Source organism: Bos javanicus, chromosome X (genome assembly GCF_032452875.1).
Source record: "Bos javanicus breed banteng chromosome X, ARS-OSU_banteng_1.0, whole genome shotgun sequence".
Taxonomy (NCBI): Eukaryota; Metazoa; Chordata; class Mammalia; order Artiodactyla; family Bovidae; genus Bos; species Bos javanicus.
Window position 1 is genome coordinate 24,559,683 of NC_083897.1, and position 17,373 is coordinate 24,577,055.

Sequence of the window (17,373 nt, forward strand, 5' to 3'; positions counted from 1 at the left end):
ACTAAAGAGCCTCTTGTTGAAAATGAAAGAGGAGAGTGAAAAAGTTGTCTTAAAACTCAACATTCAGAAAACTAAGATCATGGCATCCTTTCCCATCACTTCATGGCAAATAGATGGGTGAATAGTGGAAACAGTGAGAAACTTTATTTTTTGGGCTCCAAAATCACCACAGATGGTGACAGCAGCCATGAAATTAAAAGACACTTGCTTCTTGGAAGAAACGCTATGACCAACCTAGACAGCATATTAAAAAGCAGAGACATTACTTTGCAAACAAAGGTCCATCTAGTCAAAGCTATGGTTTTTCTAGTAGTCATGTATGGATGTGAGAGTTGGACTATAAAGAAAGCTGAGCACTGAAGAATTGATGCTTTAAAACTGTGGTGTTGGAGAAGACTCTTGAGAGTCCCTTGGACTGCAAGGAGATCCAACCAGTCAACCCTAAATGAAATCAGTCCTGAATATTCATTGGAAGGACTGATGCTGAAGCTGAAGCTCCAATACTTTGGCCACCTGATACAAAGAACTGACTCATTGGAAAAGACCCTGGTGCTGGGAAAGATTCAAGGCAGGAGGAAAAGGAGATGACAGAGGATGAGATGGTTGGATGGCATTGCTGACTGGATGCACATGAGTTTAAACGAGCTCCGGAAGTTGGTGAAGGACAGGAAAGCCTGGTTTGCTGCAGTCCATGGGGTTGCAAAGAGTTGGACATGACTGAATGACTGAACAACAACAATTTACAAAGCAGAAATAGAGACGCAGATGTAGAGAACAAACATATGGATACCAAGGAGAAAAGATAGAAAAAGTGGAAGGAATTGGGAGACTGGGATTGACATGTATATACTATTGATACCATGTATAAAATAGATAACTAACGAGAACCTACTATGTAGCACAGGGGACTCTACTTAATGGTCTGTGGTGACCTAAATGGGAAGGAAATTCAAAAAAGAGGGTCTGTATGTATATATATATAGCTGATTGACTATGCTGTGCAGCAGAAACTAACACAACATTGGAAAGCAATTTTTATACTTGAATATATATTTTTTAAGCTAAATTGTATTACAAGTCTGAAAACAGAAGTTCTTTACCCAATCCCTTAGTCCTGCTCTGGAATATATTTCTGTTGTTACCAAGCCAAACTCAGGTTTGCTTGCTGGATGCACACCAGAGCCGATCTACTGACACCAGGTTGTGATGAAGGAAAAAATAGTGCTTACTTTCAGGGTGCCAAGCGAAGGACTGGGAGACAGCCTCAGATCCACTCCAAGTTGGCCTCTGAATTAGGGGTTTTTAAGGGGGAAAAACAAAGAAATCGGGGTTAACCATTGTCTTGTAAACATTTCTTAAAGTAGTTTCAGCAGTCAAGATGCCTATGCTTTGCAAGTCTCTGGTCTGGTGGTCCATGACGGGGGGTCGGGGTGAGGTCTGTTAGCTCATCTTGTCCTGGAGAAACCACTTGAGTCTGTATATTAATGATGTTATCAACGACAATAATTGTAGTCATCTGACTGTGATGACCTAGAGGGGTGGGGTGGGTGGCGGTGGGAGAGAGGCTCCAGAGGGAGGGGATATATGTGTACATATAGCTGATTCATGCTGATGTACAGCAGAAGCTAGCACAACACTGTAAAGCAATTATAGTCCAATAAAATTAATAAAAAATCAATATTTGTACAAACATTATTTTGATTATTATGCATTGCTGAATCATACAGTGTACTGTGACTATTAAAAACTGTACAGTTTTACTTTCCATAAAGTTAACAATCCTCTTATTTTCTATTTCTTTGTTTTATTTATTTACTGCTTCCAATGTTTTCTCTGGGCTTCCCTGGTGGCTCAGTGGTAAAGAAGCCACCTGTAATGCAGGAGATGTGGGTTCAGTTGGGTTGGGAAGATCCCCTGGAGGAGGGCGTGGCAACCCACTCCAGTATTCCTGCCTGGGAAATCCCATGAACAGAGGAACCTAGTGCACTACAGTCCATGGGTTCTCAAAAGAGTCAAATATGACTTAGCAACTAAACAACAACATTATCCCCAGACTCTCTACCAGATAGCTAAAACCCATTGTTACAATCACATGACAGGTGTTCTTTCAGCCCAATATCTCTCTTCCTCCACTGTTATCTCTACCTTTCATAATCTCCTGGCTGTCTAAGCCAGTTCCATGATGGCCGTCCAGGAAAGCTCAACTTTCCTTCACCATTTTATGGGAGAGTTTTCTTGTGGTCATCTCCAGTTTCCTGGACTCTACTTCTCATTCTTCCTTGGTTTACTTCTTTGTTTTAGTGCAGCCCATCTTCAAATAGTTTGCTAAGAAGGTGTCATGTGATTTATAATAAGAAATTTATGTTTGATCTGCATCCCCTTTTCTGGAGGGCTTCTCTTGTGGCTCAGCTGATAAAGAATCCACCTGCAATGAGGGAGACCTAGGTTGGAAAGATCCCTTGGAGAAGGGAAAGGCTACCCACTCCAGTATTCTGGCCTGGAGAATTCCATAGGTCCATGGGGTCGCAAAGAGTGGGACAGGACTGAGAAACGTTCACTTCACTTTCCCTTTTCTGGCACAGAGCTGCTAAAACTCTTGGCATTCCCCAAGTGTTGAGAGCAATAGTGTGTTTTCTTATGTTAATAAGGTGATTTAGGAAAGCCGTTGTGTCATAGAAGGGTTGGGGCTTGTTGCCAGCGTAACCAACCTGGAGAATAGAGGGTTGGAACTTTCAGTCCTGCCCCCTGACCTCTGGGAAGGCAAGATGGGCTGAAGATTGAGTTCAATCACCAATGGCCAATCATTTAATCAATTACGCCTGTGTAATGAAGCCTCTTTAAAAATGCAAAAGAATGAGATTTACAGAGATTCCAGTTTGGTGAACAAGAATGCATCCATATGCCGTCCTGCATGTTGCGCTCACTATCTCTTCATCTGGCTGTTGTTCACATCCTCTAATATCCTTTGTAATAAACCAGTAATCTAATAAGTACAGTACCCTCCCCGCCAAGCAGTTTTACTTTCAGTGGTTTCAGTTACCTGGGATCAACCACAGTCTGAAAATATTAAACGGAAAAATGCGAGAAATAAATAATTGTAAGTTTTAAGTGGCACGCTGTTCTGAGTAGCACAATGAAATCTTGTGTTGTCTCACTTCATCCTGCCCAAACCATGAATCATCCGTTTACCTAGAGTTTCTGGCCCCTCCTCAGTTAGTAGCTGGCTCCGGTATCAGAACAACTATTTCAGTATCACAGCCTTGTGTCCAAGTAACCCTTATTTTACTTGGTAAAGGCCTCATAGCTCAGGAATAGTGATGTTGGCAACTCAGACACTCCAAAGAGAAGCTGCAAAGTGCTTCCTTTATGTAAAAAGGTAAAACTTCTCGACTTAAGAAGGAAAGAAAAAACATCATTTGTTAAGTTGTTAAGATCTACAGTAAGAACAAGTGTTCTAGCCGTGAAACTGTGAAGAAGAGGAATTCATGCTAGTCTTGCTGACTTGCTGACACTTCAAACTGCAAAAGTACGGCCACAGTGTGAAGTGCTTAGTTAAGATAGAAAAATAAGATTTTTGGTGAGAGACCTTATTAACCTATCTTTTATTACAGTTTATTGTTGTAATTGTCTCTTTTACTATTATTCGTTATTGTCATTAATATCTTATAGTATCTAATTTTAGATTAAACTTTATCATGGTTGTTTATGTATAGGGAAAAAACAGTCTCTCTATAGGGTTCAGTTGTTTAGTCACTAAACAGCTGTTTAGTCACTGTTTTGCGATCCCATAGACCCTAACCTGCCAGGCTCCTCTTTCCATGGGATTTCCCAGACAAAAATACTGGAGCATGTTGCCATACTCTTCTCCAGGGGATCTTCTCAATCCAGGGATCGAACAGGGTCTCCTGCATTGGCAGGAGGATTTTTTTTTTTTTTTTTTTTTTTACCACTGAACCACCTGAGAAGCCTATATAAGGTTCAGTACTATCCACAGTTTCAGATCCACTAAGGGTCCCTGGGGGGTGGGTGGGTGGGACTACTGTATTTACAAATTAAAAATAGCAATAAAATAAAATAAAAAGTCTTTTTTTTCCTAAAATTTTTCCCACCACTCAGTTTTCCTCTGGGTGTTACTGAGACTATGTTTTATTACAATATATTGTTCTAATTGTTCTATTTTATTATTGGTTATTGCTATTACTCTTTTCAGTTCAGTTCAGTTCAGTCAGTCAGTCGTGTCCGACTCTTTGCAACCCCATGATTCGCAGCACTCCAGGCCTCCCTGTCCATCATCAACTCCCGGAGTTCACTCAGACTCACGTCCATCGAGTAAGTGATGCCATCCAGCCATCTCATCCTCTGTTGACCCTTTCTCCTCCTGCCCCCAATCCCTCCCAGCATCAGAGTCTTTTCCAATGAGCCAACTCTTCGCATGAGATGGCCAAAGTATTGGAGTTTCAGCTTTAGCATCATTCCCTCCAAAGATATCCCAGGGCTGATCTCTTTCAAAATGGACTGGTTGGATCTCCTTGTAGTCCAAGGGACTCTCAAGAGTCTTCTCCAACACCACAGTGCAAAAGCATCAATTCTTCAGTGCTCAGCCTTCTTCACAGTCCAACTCTCACATCCATACATGACCACTGGAAAAACCATAGCCTTGACTAGATGGACCTTTGTTGGCAAAGTAATGTCTCTGCTTTTTAATATGCTATCTAGGTTGGTCATAACTTTCCTTCCAAGGAGTAAGCGTCTTTTAATTTCATGGCTGCAGTCACCATCTGCAGTGATTCTGGAGCCCAAAAAAATAAAGTCTGACACTGTTTCCTCTGTTTCCCCATCTATTTCCCATGAAGTGATGGGACCAGATGCCATGATCTTCGTTTTCTGAATGTTGAGCTTTAAGCCAACTTTTTCACTCTCCTCTTTCACCTTCATCAAGAAGCTTTTTAGTTCCTCTTCACTTTCTGCCATAAGGGTGGTGTCATCTGCATATCTGAGGTTATTGATATTTCTCCCGGCAATCTGGATTCCAGCTTGTGCTTCTTCCAGCCCAGCATGTCTCATGATGTACTCTGCATATAAGTTCAATAAGCAGGATGACAATATACAGCCTTGACGTACTCCTTTTCCTATTTGGAACCATTCTGTTGTTCCATGTCCAGTTCTAACTGTTGCTTCCTGACCTGCATATAGGTTTCTCAAGAGGCAGGTCAGGTGGTCTGGTATTCCCATCTCTTGAAGAACTTTCCACAGTTTATTGTGATCCACACAGTCAAAGGCTTTGGCATAGTCAATAAAGCAGAAATAGATATTTTTCTGGAACTCTCTTGCTTTTTCCATGATCCAGCGGATGTTGGCAATTTGGTCTCTGGTTCCTCTGCCTTTTCTAAAACCAGCTTGAACATCTGGAAGTTCACGGTTCACATATTTATCACAGGTATGGATGTATAAGGAAAAAACATAGTCTATATAGGGTTGAGTGCTATCCACAGTTCCAGGCATCTATTGTGCGAGGCCTTAGAACATATCCCCTCTTCACATAAGGGGGAAACTACTGTAAAATGTTTCTCTGACTTCTGTGAGCCACTCTAGCAAATTAATTGAACCCAGAGTCTTTGGACTCTCCAAGTTTATAGGGCATCAGTCAGAAGCACAGGTGACAACCTGAATTTACTCTTGGCATCTGAAGTGGGGGGCAGTCTTATGGGACTGAGCCCTCAACCTGTGGCATCTGATGCTAACTCTCAGTGGATAGAGTTAGAATTGAGTTGAATCATCAAACACCTGCCTCCTGTGGGAGAACTGCTTGGTGGTGTGGGGAAAAGCCAAATACCTGGTGTCAGAAGTTTTGTGAATGTGCTAATAGTGTGCGAGTAAAGGAGAAACACAGGAGGGAAGAGACTTGAGTTTGTCCAACTTGGGAGACTTTATGGGGATAATCTTCCCCATACAGTACTTTGCACCTGTGAAGAAGTATTCTGATTTAACCCTTGGTATAATCGTTTGAGGTGCTCAGAGATAAAGAATCTGCCTGCAATGTGGGAGTCCTGGTTTCGATCCTTAAGTTGGGAAGGTCCCCTGGAGAAGGAAATGGCAACCTGCTCCAGTATTCTTACCTAGAAAATTCCATGGACAGAAGAGCCTGTTGGGCTGCAGTTAAAGGGGTCTCAAAGAGTTGGACACGACTGAGCAACTAAACAACAATAATAGTTCACACTGGGCACTTAATATGGAAACAAATCTTTCTGTTCTAGGGATTTTTCTTGCATTATTTCTTTGATTTCCTACCCCTTTGTTTTCCTTGTCTTCTATTTCTGAAACTTGTATTATTTGGGTGTGGGTTCCTCTCAATTGATTCTTTAATTTACTCACTTTATTCTATGTATATCATTAGTTCTATTTTGGGGAAATATTCTCAACTTTAGCTTTAACCACTTGTAATGGATTTTAACATATGGGAAGTATAATTTAAGTTTCCAAGAGCTCTTAATCTCTAATCATTATCGTTTTTCTTAAAAAAAAATCCCAAATTCAATATTCTCATAGATTTGGGAATTCTTTCTAATCTCTCAGGCTACTGATTATAAATGTTTGAAGGTTTTTTCCTACTTTTTGGGTTGTCTAGTTCCACTGAATTGTTTGTTATCTTGGTCTTTACATTGGAGACTTCCTTTACTTTTGCTCTCAATTGTATTTAATGGCTATGCACAAAAAGCTGATAAGTTCCTTGTTGATCAGTGGTGTTTTTGACTGGTAGTCTGCATTGTAGGTCGGTTATGAGGGGACCAGCTATCAGTACCTGCCATTTCAGAGTGAAATGTCCCATTCTTCCTGGGTCAGAAATATAAATTTGGGTTACAGCATTCTGGGAGCCAAGCAGAGAAAGATGATTGTTGGGGCTCTTTGCCAGTCATTTCTTTATTTTTCTGGCTCAGGATAATTCTTTACTTTTGTTCAGTCTTCTTTAATCTTGAATAGTTTCTAAATCTTTCTTTGTCTTTAATGACCTTAATATCCCCACCTCTAGCACATGTGGTGTGTGGGATCTTAGTTCCCCGGCCAGGGATTGAACCTGTGCCCCTTACAGTGGAAACACAGAGTCTTAACCATTGGACCACTAGGGAAATACCCTTGCAGTATTTAGACTTACTCAAGTCCTTTGTTTTCAGCCTAGTGTCCCTAAATTGTTTAATTTCTCCAGAGTATAAAGATAAATTTCCCTTCTGTTAGTATAGGGAAGAGATGGCCTGAGTTTGTAAGGAGGGAAAGGAGAAAGGTGAGTAGATGTGCTTCTTATGCAGGTTTTCAATCCCACAGTTCACCTCTTGAGAAAACAGAACAGGATCTGTCTTTGCTTACCTTTGTCTATCTTTTCTTTCTGCAAGTATTTATTGCATGGTTACTATGTGGTAGATGCTAGCATCTACCTAGAATAAAATGGTGAATAAAGACAAATGTAGTCTTTGCCCTTCTGGAGCTTATGCAGTGGTGGTTTAGTTACTAAGTTGTGTCCAACTCTTGTGATCCCATGGACTGTAGCCTGCCAGGCTCCTCTGTCTGAAAGGTTGTTGTTGAATCACGCGAATACACCGGGATTCTTGGCCCCCGGAGGAGAAGAATTCAATCCGGGGCCAGAGACGAGGCTTGATCGCTCAGAGCTTTTGTGTAGTAAAGTTTTATTAAAGTATAAAGGAGATAGAGAAAGCTTCTGACATAGGCATCAGAAGGGGGCAGAAAGAGTACCCCCCTGCTAGTCTTTAGCTGGATGTTATATAGTCACTAGCAGTCTGTTAATGAAAGAAAGGAATATCTTAAAATTCAGAATGGCACCAGGCCCCTCACCCATAAGATGCATTTTGGGATAAATGGTTTATCCTGGGCCATAAAATGATTAACTTAAATCTTGAAGAAGGGCAGACCACCATACAAATAGTTTCATTTACATAGATTAGGGGAACAATATCCATACTGGTTTGTCAAGTAGGTTCTGGGCCAAGAGGCGGAACCGACTTGGAGACAGAGTTTGGGGTAAAGGCATAGTACATTAGCATAGCTTAAGACAAACATTTCCATAAGAAAAAGGCATTGGTTATCTCTAGACTCGAGAATAGCTAACTTCAGGCGAAACCGGGTGTCATTATGGCAACACAGTATTTTAAGAGAAACCTCCCTTTAAATTTGTATAGAGAAGGAAAAAATATTGCTAGTTTGTTTCCTCCTGCCGCTTAAGAGAGATAAAAATGTCTGACGCTTGCAGGCTATTTCCTCTATTTGGAGACCCCTGGCCTTCCTGCCTGTTACCCTCTCATGTCCATGGGGATTCTCCAGGCAAGAAATACTGGAGTGGGTTGCCATTTCCTTCTCCAGGGGATCTTCCTGACCCAGGAATTGAACCTGGGTCTCCTGCATTGCAGGTAGATTCTTTACTGACTGAACTAGGAGGGAGCTTATAAAAGACCCCAATTAATGGCAAAAATTAGTGTAAAGTTATGACTAAGATAAGTGCTAAGAAGGAAAAGTAAGAGGTAAAAATAAAAACAATAACAAGAGCAATAATAACCATAACAGCTAATAGCCTCTTCTTCCTATCCTGGAGGAGTGTGTACTGAAAGATTTGACCTATTTAAAAAGTATGGAAGCTTTAGCTGAGATCTGAAAGGTGAAAAGGAATTAATTAGGGTACGGCGGGGTGGGAGCATAGATAGCCTCAAGGAAGAAGAAACAACTTGTGGCAAATACCTGCAGTGGGATCTCTCTAAAGAAGCCTGAAATAAGGCCAGTGTGACTGGAGTGAAGAGTGAAATTACACATAGCTGTGATTACATTAATACTAACTAACTAAAACTCTAAGTTTAAAATCAAATTTTTCCTTAAGCCTTTAAGTTCAATGTAAAGCTTTGTTATTCTATTCATAAATCTGGTATGTTTGTACAAAAATTTTTTAAAAAGACACTTTCACTTGTTCTTTCAGTAACTCTTAATATATTTTCCCTCAATTTTTTTACTTTAAACACATTTGGAAATTGAATACATATGATTCCAATAGACATTTCAAATACTTGACAGGGTCGTCTTGTGTGCATGTTTAGGTGCTCAGTCATGTCTGACTCTTTGAGAACCCATGGGCTATAGCCCACTAGGCTCCTCTGACCCTGGGATTCTCCAGGCAAGAATACCGGAGTGGATTGCCATTCCCTTCTCCAGGAGATCTTCCCAACCCAGGGATTAAACCCAGGTCTCCTGCATTGCAGGTGGATTCTTTACTGTGTGAGCCACCAGGGAAGCCCAAGAATACTGGAGTGGATTGCCATTTTCTTCTCCAGGGGATCTTCTCAACCTAGGGATTGAACTTGGATCTCCTGCATTGGCAGGTGGATTTTTTTTTTTTTTTTTTTTTAACCACTGAGCCACCTGAGAAGCCCCCAGGGTAATCTTACATACTTAATAAACAAAATGTTTCTAAGTCCTATAGTAATGCTGATAAATTTAATTAACCAAAAGGTAGCTCAGATGGTAAAGCGTCTGTCTACAGTGTGGGAGACCTGGGCTCGATCCCTGGTTTGGGAAGATCCCCTGGAGAAGGAAATGGCAACCCACTCCAGTACTCTTGCCTGGAAAATTCCATGGATGGAGGAGCCTGGTAGGCTACAGTCCATGGGATAGGAGTCAGACATGACTGAGCAACTTCACTGGTTCACTGGATAGTGGTCTAAATCACATTCTGATGAGCATTCAAACTTTGCATATACAGATAACACAATTCTCTTACTCATTTTAGTAGTTTAATGAAAACTAAACATTTCAAATTAAAAATATAATTTTAGAACCTCCAATAGGTCAATTTTTGTGAAATGTCTTAAATACCTTAAATTGCAAACTTGGAGACTAATCAAGATAATAACAAAGCATATTCCTAAAATGAGAAGAGTTATTTACTAAGGGTTTGGTTTGCTTCAATGTTTATATAATTATTTCTGTATCTTACTGGCTATTAGGGTTGCCAGATTTAGCTAATAACAATAAGATACCTAGTTAAGTTTGAATTTCAGGTGAACAACGAATAGCTTCAATAACCGAAATTTAATTAAAATGGGTGTCCTATATTTTATCTGGCAGCCCTACTGGGTTTGCAAAATCACTTACCCTACTGGGAGAGCAGGGTTAAACCATTTCTGATGGACTTCACTTACTTGGTCAGAGATTTGTGGTCATACTATTGTTACAGGATCAAAGATTTGTGACTATAATATGGTTACAGATTAGGGATACTAATCAGGAATTATAGAGACCTGGGTTCTACTTCATGGATGATTGTACCCAAGTCACAGTTTAACATGCTGAGATATTTCAAATTACCTGAATGTGACCTACTATGTCAGTGGGGACCCAAAGTCCATGCATTTTAACTGGGACTGGGATATAGTTTTGTAGCCATGGACATCATGGATTCTTTTGGGTATCTTCTAGGTTTCACCATTATCTAATTTTTATTGTAACTGGTTTTAACTGTCTGTATCATTTGAGTTGATGGAATTGTATGCTTTGAAGTGATGGAATTCAGCCAGCCCCTGACCCAAATCTGACCATGCAAGACCTTAGAGGTAATTGGAATAATGTGGCTTCCCCCTCCACCCCACCTCATAAGAGCAATGGGGAACCAGAGAGGAGTTTAAGCAACAGTGTGACATGACCAGATTTTTGTTTTTGGGAAAAAAAAAAATCACACTGCTGCACAAAGAATAAATAGGAGGGGTTTGAAGTGGGTGATGGAGACTATGAGGCTTTTGCAGTAGAGGAACTCAGAGATTATGATAAACTTGGTTGATGCTGATAGAGAAACAGGACAAATTTGAGGCAGAATCAAAGCACATGGTGATAGACTGAATTCAGGCAGTATGAGAGAGGGTGGTATCAAGCATGATTCCCATGTGTCTGGTATGAGTGACTGGATGAATATTGACATTATTCTCCCAGACAAGAAACAAGTAAGGAGGAGACAAGCCATTTATTTTTAAGTTTTTCTTCATTTGTTCTGCTTTCTTTTGGCAAGAGAGGGGAGAAACAATGAGTCCAGTCTGGGTGTATCTTAAAGATATATATGGGCCACATACGTGGAGATGGTCAGCAAACATCTGGAAATGCATTTCTAGCTCATCCTTTGGTTTCCATCTATGGCAATTGAATCCAGAATTCTCCACAGCAACATAATTACAGTTAGTGTTTTCAAAGGCTTTCTGCCTGGCCATGTTTCTCCAAAGAAACTTGTAATGTGCACAGTATCCAAAATCAATTTTAGTATTAGAGCAACTGCTCTGAACTGAAATATTCTACTCTCTTGTTGGTTGGTGATAGTATTTTAAAACTGTCACTTCATTGATAGATTCAGGGTCATATCCCTATTTTTGGTATTTATTTGAATGATGTGTATTTATTTAAACCAATATCCAGAAACACACTTGTCTATATGACTTAATTTAAACTTGAATTTTGTGCCTTGTTACTCTGTTTAACGATGCTAAGCTATTTAGAAGAAGTAGGTAAATAATAAATCTTTGAGCTTGGATGGTCTGTTTACAGTCAATTGACTTCTACCTTCAGGAGATGGGAAATTAATGAGCTCTATCCTTTCTGTGACAACAGATTTTACTCAGTTCTTTTTAGGTGTTGCAAAGAATTCTTGTACCTTTTTCAATTAGCCAGTACTTCCTCACGGTGTTTTTAATTTAGGGAATCCCTGCTCTTCAAGACATAACTCTATGGTTTGTACACTTTGCTGGTATGCTTTATGTGGACAGTGGCTTAAATAATATTTTGGTCTCTTTCTCACTTTGTTTTTCCAAGCCCATGCATTTTCCACTCTTATTCAGAATAAGTAGTTAGAGGTCCTGATGGCAGTTTTCATTCATTCTTTTATTTATTTATTTTGTGTAGGATATCTTGGGATAATTACAAAGATAGAGTCCTAAAAATAGCTTGTTTCTAAACTGAACTTTTATAACATATGCTAATTATTTTGATTTTTATTCAGCTGCAGAAAGCCATTCATCTGTTCTATTCAAGCTATTTTTCTGATTACTGAAAATGAGAATATAATTATTATTTATTAACTACCCCTAGTACTTTCTTTGGGATACAAAGCATTGCTATTTCTATACAATGCAACTTTTGACTAATTAATTAGAATGTATGCCCATATTATCAAGAGTGTTTATATTTGGAAAGAGGACAAGAACACTTTCAGATTTCTTAACATGTAAATTCTTTGCAGGCCTGGTTCCATAGCTAGTCTGGGCCTTAATAAATCATCTTGAGAGTAAATTGCTTACTGGTAATAGATGATGAATAACTCTTAAGTATTTAGAGTTATTCATAAGTAACAGTTACTCTTAACCTGAAATCTTTCTTCCCAAATGATGAGTGGTTAATAGAAAATAAAATATAACTATGATGTCATTAAACAGTTAAATTAGTCATAAGATAGTTTTTAGGAACCAGAATTGTACAGTAAGGAACCTTTCCAACCTTGTGGTTAGTTTTTAAAGTACTTTGCTGGCTAAAGCAGGATCAGGGGTAAGATGATTACAATTAAATTTCAAAGATACACAAGGAATCAAGCCAGAAAGGGATGGGAGTCAGAAGCAGAGACAGAAGAAAAATGAAAGAAGCATGCCCTGAGAACTGTAGTACAGAGACTAAAATCCAGAGGGAGAGGTAACATGTGAGATGCAGATAATACTAGAGACATCTCAGGAAGAAGGGAGCAGGTCCAAGTGAGGCTATTATACTGTTGAGACAACTTTTTTGGACTGCACTGTGTCTTCATTGCAGTGTGTGGGCTCTCTCTAGTTGTGGAATCACAGGCTCTAGAGTGCCCAGGCTCAGCACTGGCAGTGTATGGGCTTCTCTAGTTGTGGCTCACAGGCTCTCTAGTTGCAGCGTGTGGGTTTAGTTGTCCCATGGCATGTTCCCCCACCAGGGATCAAACCCATGTGTCCTCTGCATTGGAAGGTAGATTCTTGACTGGGACCAGCATCTACAATCTAGGTTTAAATTTTCCCTTTACTCCTCTGGTCATAGGAAAATCCTCGAGATCATAGGTACAGGCTGAAAAAAAAAAACATAGTAGTATGATAAGAGGCAGATCAAGATAGTTAACACTCTGCCCATGCAACTTATTTTTGCCTTTGATGGCGGAAAGTTAAGTGTGGCGATGACCATCTGAGGCCCACTAGACAACCAGGCAAAACATAATGCTACAGTTTTTGCTGGGTGATTGATATTATGTAGAAGAACAAGGGTACTGCAACATGGCGGGGCAGAGAAGAGCATGAAAGGAATTTGGGGAATCTCCTGGGTTATTCTGTTGTCCTACAAGTATGCCCACAGGTAAAGCATAGTGGTCCACTACTAGAACCATACAAGTAGGGCAACTGAGAGCTCAAATCCCTCAGGAATGAAAACTGGATCATACCACTCAGGTAAGCATCCTACATAACAAACAGCTTCCTACCAGGAGAATTGATAGGTGCCAGAAAAGTGGTGTTTATAAAGTCTTATGAATTACATATTTTATGCATATTTGATACAAATAATATTGAGCATAACATGTTTAAATAGTGATATCCCAAACTAGCTTGCCTTGGTTGGTGGTGGACTATATTTCACTGTGTTACCCATGAGGTATCAAAGCCCTTTACAAAAGGAAAATCTTATAAATTTGGGTTCCTAGTAGGGACAGACCTCCAGCCAAAGAGGAGATAAATTCATGTTTCTTCCCTGCCTCCACTCTTGCTCCCAACTCTTGTCACTGCATTCAGAACCATGTGGTGTTAGGGAAAGGACAGAGTCAGCTGAAAGTCCACGAACACAGAATGCTCAGGTTAAGGAAATACAGTTATTCTCAGCCCTTAAACACCACCTTCTATTCATCTCCTGAAGGTCTTTGTTCTTGTTCCCATGGCCTGTAGTGAGCTTAGCCTGTGTCCTAAATCTCTATTACATGCTGATGGTAGACATCACTAAACAATTAAGGCATGATTTCCCATTGAGCTAGACTGGTTACACAGTTGCAAATTGTTTGGGTTGGAAGTTGAGATGAAATCTATTTAGTGTCTTGCATTTTCCTAGCATCAGGAAAAGGACTTAGAAACAACTATAGGAAAGCCTGATCACTTGGTCACTCATTTCTTAGTAGGCTGACAGCAAAAACATAAGGGTACACAGTTGTGTCTATATATTCTAATGCCAGGAAACAAGCAAAAAAATAGATGTAGAGTGAGGGCAGTAGAGCAGAGAGCAAAATAAGTTATTAACTAAGTGAAGGCAGTGCTTTTCTAATTCACCCAGTATTAGGAAAGACTGCTGAATAAGCATCTATAGTATTAATCAATAGGTTATTATCCCATTTGATAAAAAGTGACCAATTAAGAAGTGCAAGAAAGTGCAATTATATGGCCATTCATCACCTAGAGGAAGGGAAGGGTGATTACAGGCATAAAATAAACACTACAGCATCATAGAAAGTACTTCAATTACACTATTGGTCTGTCATACAAATAATTAATAATAAACAAATACTATTAAGAATACCAGAAGCCAGAAATTCCCTGGAGGTCCAGGGGTTTAGGACTCTGTGCTTTCACTGCTATGGGCCCAGATTTGATCCCTGGTTGGAGAACTAAGATTCCCACAAGTCACCTAGCCAAAAAATAAAAAGAATACAAGAATTCAGAAAAAAAGTTTCCTTTAATGTTAACTCTAAACAAACTTTACCATTATTGATCTACAACAGCTATGTCACTAACCATCAACATCAATGGGCTCAAGATTTTTCAGACCCAGCTGCCTTTTCCAGCTCCACCAGCCTCAGTTCAGTTCAGTCAGTTCAGTCGCTCAGTTGTGTCTGACTCTTTGTGACCCCATGAATTGCAGCACGCCAGGCCTCCCTGTCCATCACCAACTCCTGGAGTTCACCCAAACTTACGTCCATTGAGTGGGTGATGCCATCCAGTCATCTCATCCTCTGTCATCCCCTTCTCCTCCTGCCCCTAATCCCTCACAGCATCAGAGTCTTTTCCAATGAGTCAACTCTTTGTATGAGGTGGCCAAAGTATTGGAGTTTCAGCATTAGCATCAGTCCTTCCAAAGAACACCCAGGACTGATCTCCTTTAGAATGGACTGGTTGGATCTCCTTGCAGTTCAAGGGACTCTCAAGAGTCTTCTCCAACACCACAGTTCAAAAGCATCAATTCTTCAGTGCTCAGCTTTCTTCACAGTCCAACTCTCACATCCATACATGACCACTGGAAAAACCATAGCCTTGACTAGACGAACAAGCCCCACAATGTCTGAAAACACCATAAGGAGAAAGCACTCTTTGCTGCTCATATCTGATAGAAATCAAGAGCTGGACTTTGCTAGACTATCTATTAACAAATTCAGTGAAAATGTTTATCTCAGCAATATTGCAAAGGACAAATATGGTACTTAAAAAAAATCAGAAACCTTAACTTCAAAACTGTCCCATTAGAAAACCACATATTAATTCAAAATACGCAGCAGGCAAATAAAATATTTTTGGAATTTTTTCCTGAAAATTTCTTCATAGCTTGCCTTTGAAGCAAAGAATTAAATGTTGTCTCGTAATATCATAATTTATTTTGTAATCTAAAAAGATAATGTCTGGTTTATTCACCTTCTGTTTTGACTGTCCTTGGCTCTGAAAGACTTTTGGTAGTTTCCAAAATGTAAATTCATCTTTAAGAACAAAAGGAATTCAAACTGTGTCCATCATGTTTGAAGATTCCCTCCAAATACTTTGTGCAGTAGTTGCTTCCCTGGAATATGTTTAATTTTTCCATATTATTTATTTATTTATTCACCCACCTAGTTATTTGACAAATGTATACTGATACCTATTCTCCTGGTAGATTTCCTCTAGAGGATGGAGATGCAGGACTAAACAAACAAACAAGAGAAAAAGGTGTCTGCCTTGAAGTAGCTTATAGAAAAATAAGGTGAGATAAACAATAGACAATAAACATAATAAATAATATATAGTAGGTCAGAAGATAATAAGTGCTACAAACAAAACAAAAGATGAAGAGGGAAAGGGGAATGGGAGCCATGAAGGTTGGGGGTAGAAAGTTGTAGTAAAGAAGAGGTGACAGCTTGAGTTGAGGTTTAAAGTAGTGAGAGTCTGCCTTCTGGATATTTGGGGTAACTTCTATAGGGAGGGGAAAAGAAGTAAAGAACACATTTGATATGAAAGAACAACAAAATCAATGAGGATGAAATGGATTGAATAAAAGGAGAGTAAAAGGAGAAGAGGGGGCTTCCCTGGTGGCTCATTCGTAAAGAATCTGCCTGCCAATGTAGGAGACTCAGGTTTGATCCCTGATCTGGGAAGATCCCTAGGAAAAGGAAATGGCAACCCACTCCGGTATTCTTGTTGGGAAGTCCCATGGACAGAGGAGACTGGTGGGGGTTGCAAAAAAGTCAGACATCACTGAGCAACAAAACAGCAAAACAAAAAAAAGGAGATGAAGGCAGAGTAGTAATTGAGGACAGATCATGTAGACTGATGTAGGTCTCTTGGCTTTTATTCTAGATAATTTGGGGAGCTATTACAAGGTTTTGAGCAGAGGTATTACATGGAAGATCCCCTGGAGAAGGAAGTGGCAACCCACTCCAGTATTCTTGGAGTGAGTGTCCTGGAGAATCCCCATGGACAGAGGAAACTGGCGGGCTACAGTCCATGGGGTCACATGGAGTTGGACATGACTGAGCGCACATGCACACATGCACACACTACATGGCTTGATTTATATCTAAAAGAATCAATCTGGGAGTTCGACTTCTAGAATGTCTAAGTAGTTCCTATTGGACCTGCCTTTCCATAGCAACTATAAACTCTGGAAAAAAACTGAATGCCCAGGAAAGTGAACAAAAGTGGGGGCTGGAGGGCACATGGAGAGGTTGGGACTTAGAAGAAGAAATGAATGGGGTTGAGAGTCCCCTTTGCAGGTTTCAGCCCCAGAGCAGGCTGAATGTGCACCATAAAGTGGCTAAAACACTGACTGAGAACCTGTAGTCTTTCCAGCTTTAAAAACTGGAAATAGAACTGCCTTATGATCCAGCAATCCCACTGCTGGGCATACACACTGAGGAAACCAGAATTGAAAGAGACACGTGTACCCCAATGTTCATCGCAGCACTGTTTATAATAGCCAGGACATGGAAGCAACCTAGATGTCCATCAGCAGATGAATGGATAAGAAAGCTGTGGTGCATATACACAATGGAGTATTACTCAGTCATTAAAAAGAATACATTTGAATCAGTTCTAATGAGGTGGATGAAACTGGAGCCTA